The following is a 12,917-nucleotide window of genomic DNA, read 5'->3' as shown; positions in this document are numbered from 1 at the left end:
TATATGGTATAAAGTAAGGCTCCAACTTCATTCTTTGCATGTGAGTGTCCAGTTTTTCCAACACTCTTTGTTGAAGACTCTCCTTTTCCTGTTGAATGGTCTTGAATCCTTGAGGAAAATCATTTGAGCATAGATGCAAAAGTTTATTTCTAGGCTCTCTATTCAATTTCACTGGTCTATATGCCTGTCTTTATGGCAGTACCACATGGTTTTAATTACACTAGCTTTGCAGTAAGTTTAGAAAAACGGCACATCTGAGTCCTCCAACTTTGTTATTTTTAAAAGTTGTTTTGGCTATTATGCAACCCTGAGGTTCCATATCAATTTTAGAATGGATTTTTCTATTTCTTCACAAAAATGTCATTGCAATTTTGACAGAGATTACATTGAATCTATAGATCACTTTGATTGTATCAACATCTTAACAATACTAATTCTTCCAATCCATAAATACAAGCTACCTTTCCATTTATTTATGTCCTCATTTTTTTTTTAGTGTGTAAGTCTTTTGCCTCCTCAGTTAAATTTATTCCTAGGCATTTTAATCTTCTTAATGCTATTATAAACGGATTTTTTCTTAATTTCCTCTTTATATTGTTCATTATAAGTGTAGAGAAACACAATTAATTCTTTTGTGTTGATTTTGTACCCTGAAACTGCTAAATTCATTTATTAGTCTTACTAATCATGCACACACGTGTGTGTGTGTGTAGCCATAGAGTTTTCTATATATAAGATCATATCATCTATGAACAGAGATAATCTTACCTCTCTCTATCCAATTTTAATGTCTTTTATTTCTTTTTCTTCCCTAATGGCTCTGTCTAGAATTTTCAATATTATTTTGAATAAAAGTGACAAAAAACAGGCCATAATATAGTTTTTAACACAGACCAAGATCTATTTTCACTAAAGATTAAATCTATAGTTCCAGTTTACATCAATTCTCACTGATGGATGAAAAAGAAAATAATTTGGGAACATTTACCTTACTTCCAGTAATTAGAAGTTGGGAGACCAACAGAAATTAAGTTGGATGGATGGGATAGAGAAAGGGTCAGAAAACAAATAGTAGAAATCAGAACAAAAGCTAAGAGGTTAGTAGCAATGGCAGCTCCAAATTTCGTGGGATCTAAAGTTTTAACAATTTAGGGGTGTTCCTTTAAGGAAAAAATACAAAATTTTGAATACAAAGTTATGCAAGACATTGAATATTTATTTAATATTAGATAAGAAATTACAACAAATATATGTAGTCTTAGAAATTCTGGTCCCCTTCTCTGAGAAACTTAATGAAATTTGTCAGCAATGATTATTTAGACAGGTTTCCTGATTGCAATCTGGCTTCCTCTCCTGATCAAGCACATTCCACAACTCCCAGAAATCCCTAGCATTCCCAGGAGCCCATGCAATTGAGAAGCCCTGGTGATGCTGAAGCATTACTTGATTCCCAAGGAGTCCACCATCTGATCAGTAGAAAGACTAAAAGTATACCTGTTTCACAAGCATTAGCCCTGAGGAGTAGGACTTAAAAAGTTACATTGCATCATTTTGTATGGTTGATAAACATTTACCAATATTTCAAGTTCTTGAAAATTTGAATTAACTGTATTGCATCTGTATTGGATTTTTTAGTTGAAGTGGACATAATTTGTAGTCTTATTATAACATCAGGCAATAAAAATCATGATTTCTTCAACCAATATGTCTTGAAAATTCATATCAAGGACACTTGATTACTGAAAATTCTAGAAGGATTTGCTGACCACTCTGATGCATCCATAATGTAATCTCCAGAATCATATAACTCAAGATTATCTGTGACAAATTTTTACTGTTCTTAAAATCTGTGTGTGTGTCAGTGTGTGTATAAACTCTTGCTAAGGACTCTGAGTTTTAGTTTCTTAAAAGTATCAGAAATTCTTCACTAGTGTTTTCACAACCTCAGTGATGTGATGTATTCAGTAATAATAAGGACAGAAAACACTGATATTGTGGTAATTGAGTACCAAGTCATATTCTTTTATTTACCTATTTGATTCTCACAATGACCCCGTGGAGAAAATTCTATTATTGCCATTTTATATATGAGAAAGCTAAGGCACAGAGAGGATTATTAACTTTCCCCAGGTAACAAATCTAATAAGATGTGTGTTAACTCTGGAGACTGTGTGCCTAACAGCAACATTTTACTACCTCACCAAGCTTCAACAACTACTGATGAATAGGTGGTACTGATTTGTGATGTGGGGATCCTTGGCTATAAATGGCTATTCTGTCACCCCTAGCGGAAGACCAATTATTTCATATCTATCGTGATAGTCATAAGAGCATGTGGCTGGAAGTGTATTTGCTTTTTGACCTCTTGCTAATCTGTTTTTGGGAAATCTTCTCCAGCTTGTGTATTAGCACTCAACTCTGTCTTTTTTAGTTTGATTTTGCTTTCCCAGTTAGAGTTTGTGCTTCATGAGGTCAGGAACAGTGTTTTGTACTTCTGAATCTCCCAGAATCATGGCATGATGTTAGACTCATAGGAAGGTAAGGACGAACACTGATGTATTCACTGATATTTTTCTAACAACTAGCCACTGCTAAAAGTCAGTTATCTGTAATTTGCATTTAAAAATCATATGAACCAGGATGCCCGGGTGGCCCAGCAATTTAGCGCCGCCTTCAGCCCAGGGCGTGATCCTGGAGACCCAGGATCGAGTCCCGCGTCAGGCTCCCTGCATGGAGCCTGCTTCTCTCTCTCCCTGTGTCTCTGCCCCTCTCCCTGTGTCTCTGATGAACAAATAAAATCTTAAAAAAAAAAACAAACATATGAACCATGCATTTCTTCAAACAAGATTTATGCAGGGTACATATGTGATAGGACTACAACAAGAACAAAATACAGTCTGCTGCCATTGAGGGCCTGGTGGTATAATGGAAAGACACAAATCTAAACAAATACTGTGGTGATGTGTTATAGAGACATTGTTAAGATTCAATAAATATGAGTGAATCAGCTTCAGTGAGGATGGAGTAATCTAATTCCACTCTTGGTAAGAGATATCTGATCCATATACTATTAGAACTGAAATAAACTTTGGGAGATCATTTTTGTCTAAGCCCTCATTTTTTCAAAGATTTATTTAGGGCAGCCTGGGTGACTCAGCTGTTTGGCACTGCCCTCAGCCTGGGGCGTGATCCTGGAGACTCGGGATAGAGTCCCATGTCGGGCTCCCTGCATGGAGCCTGCTTCTCCTTCTGCCTGTGTCTCTGCCTCTCTCTCTCTCTCTCTCTCTCTCTCTCTCTCTGCATCTCATGGATAAATAAATTTAAAAATATGTTTTTAAAAGATTTATTTATTTATTTTAGCAGGGGGCAATGACAGAGGGAGAGAAAGAGAGAGAATCTCAAGCAGACTCCCCACTAAGCAGCGAGTCCCACAACTCAGGGTTGGATCTCACAACCCTGAGATCATGACCGGAGCTGAAATCAAGAGTTGGATGCTCGGGACACCTGGGTGGCTCAGTTGGTTAAGCATCTGACTCTTGATTTCGGCTCAGGTCATGATCTCAGGGTCATGGGATCAAGCTCCAAGTCGGGCCCCCAGCTCAGTGCAGGGTCTGCTTGTCCTTCTCCCTATGCTTCCCCCATTACCACCACTCAGTCTCTTTCTTGCTTTCTCTCAAATAAATAAATAAATAAATAAAATCTTTAAAAAAAAAAAAAAAAGAAGAGTTTGACAATCCACTGACTGAGCCACCCAGGCTTCCCTCCTTCATTTTTTAAAAGGTTTTATTTTTAAGTAATCTCTATACCCAACATGAGGCTCAAACTCACAACCCCAAGGTGAAGAGTTGCATGTTCTACTGACTGAGTCAACCAGGTGCTCCTAATCCCCCATTTTATAGGTAAGAAACCGGAGTGATAAGATGTTAAGTGGGATTTTCCCTGTTAGTCTAGGCTTGGCTATTAGGAAAAACAACTCGTAATGAAAGGCCCTACAAATCCACTTAATCTAAAGAGGGCTTTTGTATGAATACCATCTTCTTAGGAACTTACAGGCAAGAGAATGAGCTACATTACCATCATAAACCCTCTCATCCCAGAACTGGCAGAAACCCAGAGACAAGAAGAAGAGTTATGCTTGACAGCTTTTAAGTATGCAGGGTGCTCAAAGAAAGGCTCCTTCCTTCCCATTACAATTTGTTTCTCCTAAATCCAAATGTTGACAGTGATAGGTTTAAGAGAATCAATCATATATTTTGGCTGAGTCTGTAGGAAGAGGAAAATGAGATCTTATTCCCTATTTCTTCATCTGGATATCCTGTTTCAACAACCCAAGGGAAATCATTAAGAAAGCTTTGAGAATAGTTTGTTAGGTGTTCTTTGGAGGCTGGAGGCCTAGAGAGTAGGAAACTGATGTCAATTTGTGATCTAGAGATTTTGAAGAACAGTGTTCCACAGCAGCAGTCGAAGCCAGCAAGATTTCAAAAAGCACAGTGTCATAAGGCTGGAAAAAATATGGAAACAACTTTAGACTATCCCAGTTTTCTATAGTCCTTGCAGTAGAGAACAACAGTAGTTCCCATGGCTCCAAGAGGAGCTCTTGAGGTTTCTCAAGCCACTGACTGGCCAAATATTGGAACACTCAACCGAGAGAAGAGATTAGGGTATGGAGTATCAGAAAGTCAGAGGATATACTACATTCCTTCTGTGTAGGGGGTCCTCAGTGATGGAGTGATCCTGGGTAAAGGTGATCCTTCCCTGAGTGTCATCCACATCACCTACCTGCCAGTAATGAACAAAATTAGACCCAATCAAAGTGAGATATGGGGCTCCAAATGGCAGTGGTTATATACAAGCATTGCTATATCCTTGACTCTCATCCCTGTTTCTAAACCTAGAAGACTTTCATCTGTAAGAGAGAGAATATCCCAAACTCTGACACCACCACCAACACATACACACACACACACAAAGTGCTATACTGATGGGGAAAAGGTATGAGGAGTTCTCTTTAGACACAAACTCAGCATTAACTGTAAGAGCTATAATAAATAAATGTGATGTTAGAGTTTTAAACAGGACTAGACAAAATTGTAATATCCATAAATAAAGGATTTGCCCAATATCTTACTAAAGGATCAGAAAAGGGAGACTTTGAAATTTCATGGTTGAAAACAGTTAAAATACAGACCATTTCATATTTAAAATTTAAACAGTTCACAAGTACATATCGAGGTCGAAGTGGGGGGTAGGGGAACATTTCACCTTGACACGGAAAACTATTTTATTACTGACATTTTTTAAAATTACTGGGTCCATTCTACTAATTAAAAAAATATATATACAAACTTTTAGTTGATTTCGTTGTTTTTTTTTTTTTTTTAACTTCTCCAGAGACCATGCTTTTTGACTGCTTGCATTGGAGGCACTCTACTAAGTCTCCCTTGTTACAGGATGCTAGTTGAGACTCCCTCCAAAGACATTTACACTGGCTGAGTGACCTGCCCAAAGAAACAAAACTTCTCCCAGGGAAGGAAAATTTATTAGGGGTAGAGAATTTTGCAGCCGTTCTACAATCCCTGGCTTTGATTTAAAATCATTTCTATTTTCCTTGAAATTAGTTACAGGTGTAGGCAGACACAATGGGTTACTGGGGTCCTCTGGCAAGCCGATACAGAGACAGAGTCATGAGCACAAGAAGATTACTGTGGAATAATGCTGGAGAAAGGTGGGGCGCCTGGGTGGCTCAGCGGTTGGGCATATGCCTTTGGCTCAAGGCGTGGTCATGCAGTCCCGGGATCGAGTCCCACATCATGGTCTCCTCGAGGAGCCCACTTCTCCATCTGCCTATGTCTCTGCCTCTCTCCCTGTGTCTCTCATGAATAAATAAATAGAATCTTAAAAAAAAAAAAAAAAAGAATGCTGGAGAAAGGTAAATGGGGAAGGAGGAAGACTGGGCACAGAGAACCTCTGTCCATGATGCAGATCTGACAAAGTCTCAGCCAGCTCAGTAGGGAGCTGGGAACAAGGATTGCTTGTTAGATTTTCCTTGTTTTGGTCAGGAGTGGCCAGGCCTTAGTAATCCCACTCCACACAGCCACTGACTGGGGGCTGCCAGGAGGAGCATGGTATCAACTAACAAGCTGAGGTGGATCCTGCCAGTGATGCAGCTGGAGGCTGTCAGGCAACTGCACCTCTTGCAGCTAACAGCGCATTCTTTCTTGACAGATCTAAGCCTCACACGTCCCTGGCTCCCACACCTGATCACACACTACCTTTCTGTATCCCCAGCTTTTCTATTAATTTTAAAAGCGTAATAAGTGTTTTTGTGATGCTTCATTAGATACCCACCAACCACTTCTGTACAGCCAAATAATGTTTAGCTACCCAGGAAGTTCAGCTGTTAGGAAGAGTCAATTTAGTAAACATGGAGCTGGAGTCATTGTGTGACTTGACTCAATTCTGTATCACACTTCAGCTTCTTTTTGATCAAATAAAGTGGAGATTCTCTGACAAAGAGGAATATCTTTTATTCATATTTATATCTTCTCAGCCACGACAGACACAAAAAGCACAGAACCTGGCAGGGCATCTGCTGTCTTGGGAGGGTCAGAGTAAATGTTGTGTTTAATAGAATGACCGATTAGAGAATGTCTTACCGTCTTCTCTTCACTTCATATCCACATAAACAGCCTTTGTGCCACTTGCTATTGCTGGCGGTTGTGAAATCAATATATTTTGTCTATTTTCTTCTTTATGAAAGAAGCAATAAAATCCCCAGCGGTAAGAGATAATACAAATAAAACAGTGCTAAGAAGAAATGCTATATTTTAAAAAGTTGACTGAAGAAAATTTTCTGGTACCCGCCATTCCAATGATATCTCCAGGAAGGTAGCTTTCTTTCCTGCACACCTGTTAACAAGGATGGGAGCAAGATGTATTCTATAATGAGGGAGCCAAGCATTCATATGTCGACACAAATTTAGGAAGGAGGGAAGAGGGTTATGGAAAATATGACCGCTAGGAGGCTCCTCTGTGTAAATTTAATAACAACTTTCATTTTGTCAGTGGACTGAGGATAATTTTATGATTGTGGGAGGTTTACTTCCAGGATCAAGACATGTACATACAATACTGAAGCCCAGCTGGTAGCTGGGATGAAACATAGATGTCAAGAACTCTTAGTAGCTGCCAAAGGAGGACCTGTCCTTTGTGAGCTTTGGAAAAGGGAGTCAATGATCACTGTCAGTCTGTAGCATCCCCTGGTGGCCATCCAACAGGGTAAGTCTGGCAAGCCATGAGGCTGACATTAAACCTAAGTAAGAACCCTGACTTCCAAAGGATGAGGCCTCATTTGCAAAGTCACCTTCTGAAGGATACTTTTCAGTGCTAGGAAACAGCCATGGACTCCTGACTTCCCGAAGGTACCTGGGGAGAGCTGCAAATGGGGAAGCTAAAACAAAGCCACATGAGGGCTTCCTGAAGGCTCTTTGATGCAACTGATTATGATGTTCTGCTGGATAATTTGCTTGTTTCAAGTGCATGATTAATGGAATTATTATTCATAATTAGGAAATGCCCAGAGAGCAAAGAACACAAACTGTTCTGACTAGCTGTCAGTAATTGCCAGGCTCACACTAATAATGCCCAGGAAATGAAAAGGCTCTAGCACTTTCCTTTAATTTTATTTAGGAATGTGATGTCCTAACAGCAATCAAGTGCTGTAGGAAATGTTTATCCTTCAGATTATGTCACCTCGAAGTGCCATTCCTCATGACATCCCTTGCAGGGTACAGAGGAAGCCTGTGAGATAGTATTGCTTAATGAATTAGGGCCTTTCTAATAAGAGTCTGTGTAGACAATACCCTCTCTTTTCTCTTCCGCCTCCTATTTCTTCCTGAAATCACATGTGCTGCTGGTTCCTTAAGGAGACATGATCCTGAAAGAACAGAATCTGTCAGGTACCAGCTTGACCTTTAACGAAAAGCTTTGTACGGCTAATCAACTCTGTCTTTAATGAAATGTCCTTTCTTCTTATAGTGGTGGGAAAAACATCTTAGCAGCTTTCCTACTATAGGAATTGTTCCAGTATTTATTTTGTTTGTTTGAAGGGGGCTGGATTTGGTCTTCTTTTCTATAACTAACTGAAATACTGCCATGCTCAACAGCGCAGAGTACTGCAAGCTGCAATGAGCTATAGAAAGACCCTGGTCAGAGTGAAGGACCATTTGTAGAGGCAGTTGCCAATTTCTCCTGTGGAATATTTTTTGTATGGTCAAAACAGCGTGGGCTCCCCTGGGCAAAGGTTCAAAGAAATTAAACATAGATGAAAAGAAGGCAGACAACAGGGCTCAACTACATTTTGCAGTTTGCATCTCCCTTTGCATGTGCTCTACAGGATTTTCAACAGAATGTAGGGCTGCCATGTTGGATGCAGGTGTCAGGGTTCTTTGCTGGACCGAGAGCAAGAGAGGGAGGAGGCTAAAAGAGCACTGGTGTGGATCAACTGAAAGCAAATTAAAAGCAAAAAGCTAAATGTGGCAATTTAGGCTGGAGGAAAAAAATAGCCAAAACTCTCTGCAAAGTTCACAGGCATGCGCACATGCACGTGTGTATACACACACACACACACACACACACACACACACACACACACAGATTATCTTTGGTTCCACCTCAGACTAACTAAAGCCATAGTTGACCTCCACAAGTTTATCACAAAGTGGGTCACTCTGTGCTCATGCCAAGCTAAAACACAAAATGGAAAGGGATAAGGGTTCAGGTCATTTACTCCTACCAGGGCTTTGGGCAGAATAAATTTGTCACTTCAGTGTGTCTAATCCGTCACTACTCAAAGCATGGTGCGTGGTCCAGCATCAGCCGGGAGCTTGTTAGAGATGCAGAATCTCAGGCTCCACCCCAGACACACTGAATAGGGGTCTGCATGTTACCAAGATAGCCAGGGGATTTCTACACACATTGCAGTTTGGAAAGCCCTGGTCTAGAGCACTTGCTGAAGTGCTCTGCAGTTTAGAAGGGATGAAGGTGATACTGGGTTTCATGAAAAGAACAGAACAAACCTATTTAATATCTTATTCAACTTTCATTTTATAGGAACTCGATTCCCTTTTTAAAACAACTCAATTCCCAACTTTTACAAAGATAAGTTAATATGTTGTACTGTGGGAATGACACAGTAGAGTTCTGGAGGGAAGAGGTATCTGGAAGTTCTTGCTAGAGGGGATGAAAATGACCAACCCTACCACAGCAAATATTAATATGTATTTCCATAGCTGCCTTCCCTATTAGATGGCAATCTTCTCAAAGTGCATACTTAAATCTGTGTCCCCATACCTTGCACAGTCTATAACGTGTAGCCAATACTAAAAATGTTAAATTAAAAAGGTTTAATAAATATGAATGTCTCTTTCTCTCAGGGACGCCTTTTCTTGTCACTAAAAACAGAGACCCTTCTCTGGACCTGGGAAATGTGAGAAGGAGCATGAGAACTGTGGAAAGGATATATTCATTCATTCATTCATTCATCCATTCATTCATCCATTCATTCATAAATGACTTATTGAGTATCTGCAATGTGCCAAGCACTCTATTAGGCAAAAATTAGAGTAATGCAGAACACAGATGGTGCCTATACTCAAAGAGTACCCACAGACTTGGAGCTGTGCTTTTAACTCTTGTTACAAAGTCTGGAACAATGCCTCTCAAATCTGAATGTGCATCCTGACTACCCAGGAATTTAACAAATTCTCATTCAGCAGGCCTGGGGTGGGGCCAAAGAGTCTACATTTCTCAAAGCTCACAAGTGTTGCTGATTATGCTGGTTCCAGTTTCACCCTTTGAGTAATAAGGACCAAGATTATAGAATTTTATTCTCTTGAAATATTACCTTGTATTATCTCCCCACAAAGATTCCCCAATGTTATTTGTCCTCTTTTGTGTATGCATTTAGTTCTATGCAGTTCCGTGCCATATGTACATTTGTATATCCAACATCACATAAAGATACAAAGAAGTTCCATTACTCCTAATCCCTGTCCCCACAACACTGCTACCTTCTGATAACCACGAATCTGTTATCCATCCCTATAATTTTGTTATTTCAAGAATGTTATATAATATGTAACCTTTTGATATTGGTGCTATTACTTCATATAATGATCTAGAGAGTCATCCAGGTTTTTGCCTGTATCAATAGATTATCCCTTGTAATTGGAGAGTATTCTATGGTATGAAAAGTACCAGTATGTTTAACCATTCACCAGTTGAAGAAAATTGGGTTGTTTCTATTTTCAATTATTACAAATATAGCTGCTATTAATTTTTGTCTGCAGATTTTTTTGTGCGAACATAAGTTTTCAGTTCTTTGTGATGAATAACCAAGATTGCAGTCGCACGACAATATGGTAGTTTCATGTTTACTCTTATAAGAAACTGCCAAATTGTTGCCCAGAGTGGCTGTACAATCTTACATTCCCACTAGCAAAGTTTGAGTGTTCCAGTTTCTCTGCATTTGGTGTTGTCACTTTTTTTTTTTTTAATTTTAGGAATTCTAACAGTTATGTAGTGATAACTCAATATGATTTTAATCTGCACTTCCGTAATGGCTAATGATGTCAAACATCCTTTTTGTGCTTCTTTGCTACCTGAATATCTCTTTGGTGAAATGTATGTTTATGTTTCAACCTTATTTCTACTTTTTTTTTTTTAAGATTTTATTTATTTGAGAGAGACAGAGAGTACAAGCTGGGGTGGCTGGGGGGATAGGCAGAGGGAGAGGGAGAAGCAGACTCCTCACTGAGCAGGGAGCCTGATGTGGAGCCCCATCCCAGGACCCTGCAATCATGACCTGAGCCCAAGGCAGACACTTAACTGACTGACCAACCCAGGCATCCTCAACCTAATTTCTAATTGGATTTTTTCTTTGTCATTTCTGCTGAATTTTAAGAGCTCTTCATATATACTAGATACTGCTTTGTTATATATGTTCTTTAAAAAAAAAAAAAAATACCGTCTCCCCATCTTAAGCTTACCTTTAATCTATTTCACAGGGTCTCTTGCAGAGGCAAAGTTTTTAATTTTTGTGAAGTCCAATTTATCATTTTTTCCTTTTATGAATTATGTTTTGGCTATCAAGTTTAAAAACTGCTCACCTAGACCTGATCCTGAAGATTTACTCCTCTTTGTTTTCTTTTCTCATAAAGATTTTATAGTTGTAAGTTTTACATTTAAATCTGTCATTGGGGCACCTGGGTGGCTCAGGTGGTTAAACGTCTGCCTTCAGCTTGGGCCATGGTCCCAGGGTCCTGGGATCCAGCCCCATGTCCGGCTCCTTGCTCAGTGGGAAGCCTGCTTCTTCCTCTCCAGCTGCCTGCTGCTCCCCCTGCTTGTGCTCTCTCTCTGCATCAAATAAATAAAGTCTTTAAATTAAATAAATCTGTGACCATTTCCACGGTGTCTGGCTGGCTCAGTTGGTGGAACATGCAACTCTTGTTCTTGGGGTTGTGAGTTTGAGCCTTACATTGGGTGTTGAAATTACTTAAAAATAAAATATTTTTTAAAATAAAAAATAAATCCATGACCATTTTCAACTATTTTTTGTATAGCATGTGACCTTTAGATTGGAATTTATTACACCTGCTGAGGTGTAGCATGAGGTCCAGGTGGGTGTTGTGTTCAGTTTCCCCCTAGAACCCAGTGACATCACCCCTCCAAAGTGGAGCAGAGCACTCACACCTCTTCATTGCATTTAAGGTGGAACTTCAGCTAGCCTTTCCCTCTGCTGATGTCTTCTCAACAAACGTGAACTTTACTTTCACTGCCTGGTTGATGCTGAGTGAATATGTAAGCTCTTCACTGGGCCCCTCTGCCACCAGAAAAGAAGAAAGTAGAGGGCTGACCTACCAGATTTCGTTACTACAGGGTGAGTGGCAGGGAAGCTCAGCCCCCTGATGCTATAGGAGAAGGAAGCAGAGTACCAACATGCTCCACGCCTCACCATCTCATTCTACCTCATTGCTAGTGGGTGGAGGTTGGAGCTCTGCTCCCCACTATGCCGCAGGGAAACGAGGAGAGGTCTGTGAAGCCTAGGGGAGACTAGCTCTGCCTTGTACCACCTCATTAAGAGTTATTTCTTCCAGGAAGATGTAGAGAGTCTGTTCACTGCTCATCTCACTAATACTATCCTGGGTGAGAGAGAGAATGGTGATACCACCTGCTTCTGGCTGGTGGGGAAATGAAAGATAAGATCTCCACTCAGGGTTGCCAGTACTATTGCTGCAGGGGAATCACCACACGGCCTGCATATGCAGGGCAGGGGCATTGAGATGACTAGCTCCCGGTTTAACCCTGCCAACAACACTGGACAGGGGGATCAGAGGGTTACCACCTGTTTCCATGGTGTGCTAGGGAGTGGGAGAGTGGAAAATTAGCCTGCACTGGGCCCCACTGGAGCTGTGGGGAAGGGGTACAATTTTTCCACTGTTTCTTTTGTTTTGGGCTGGAGTAAAGTACCTATAGCCAAAAACAGTTTCTGCTGTTAAGCTACCCATTTTTCTAGGCCTTTACCTAGGGGAAACAGGCTCTTTTTTGTCTATGCTTGTTAGTGGTTCTGGGTTGGAGGCTTTTGTAGCATTCTACATGGGATACATGGAGGCGATAAGAAAACCCAGGGAACTCACTGCCAAGTTGTTTCTCAAACCCCATGCATTTTTGTTCTTGTTGTTGAAAACTTATGTCCACAGAAAAACCTGCACACTGATGTTTGTAGCAGTTTTTTTTTTCATTTAAATTCTATTAATTGACATATAATACATTATTGGTTTTAGAGATAGAGATCAGTGATTCATCAAGCCTTATATAACAGTGCTCATTACATCACGTGCCTTTCTTAATGACCATCA

This window comes from Canis aureus, chromosome X (assembly GCF_053574225.1).
Source record: "Canis aureus isolate CA01 chromosome X, VMU_Caureus_v.1.0, whole genome shotgun sequence".
Lineage (NCBI taxonomy): Eukaryota > Metazoa > Chordata > Mammalia > Carnivora > Canidae > Canis > Canis aureus.
This window is presented reverse-complemented; position numbering follows the sequence as displayed.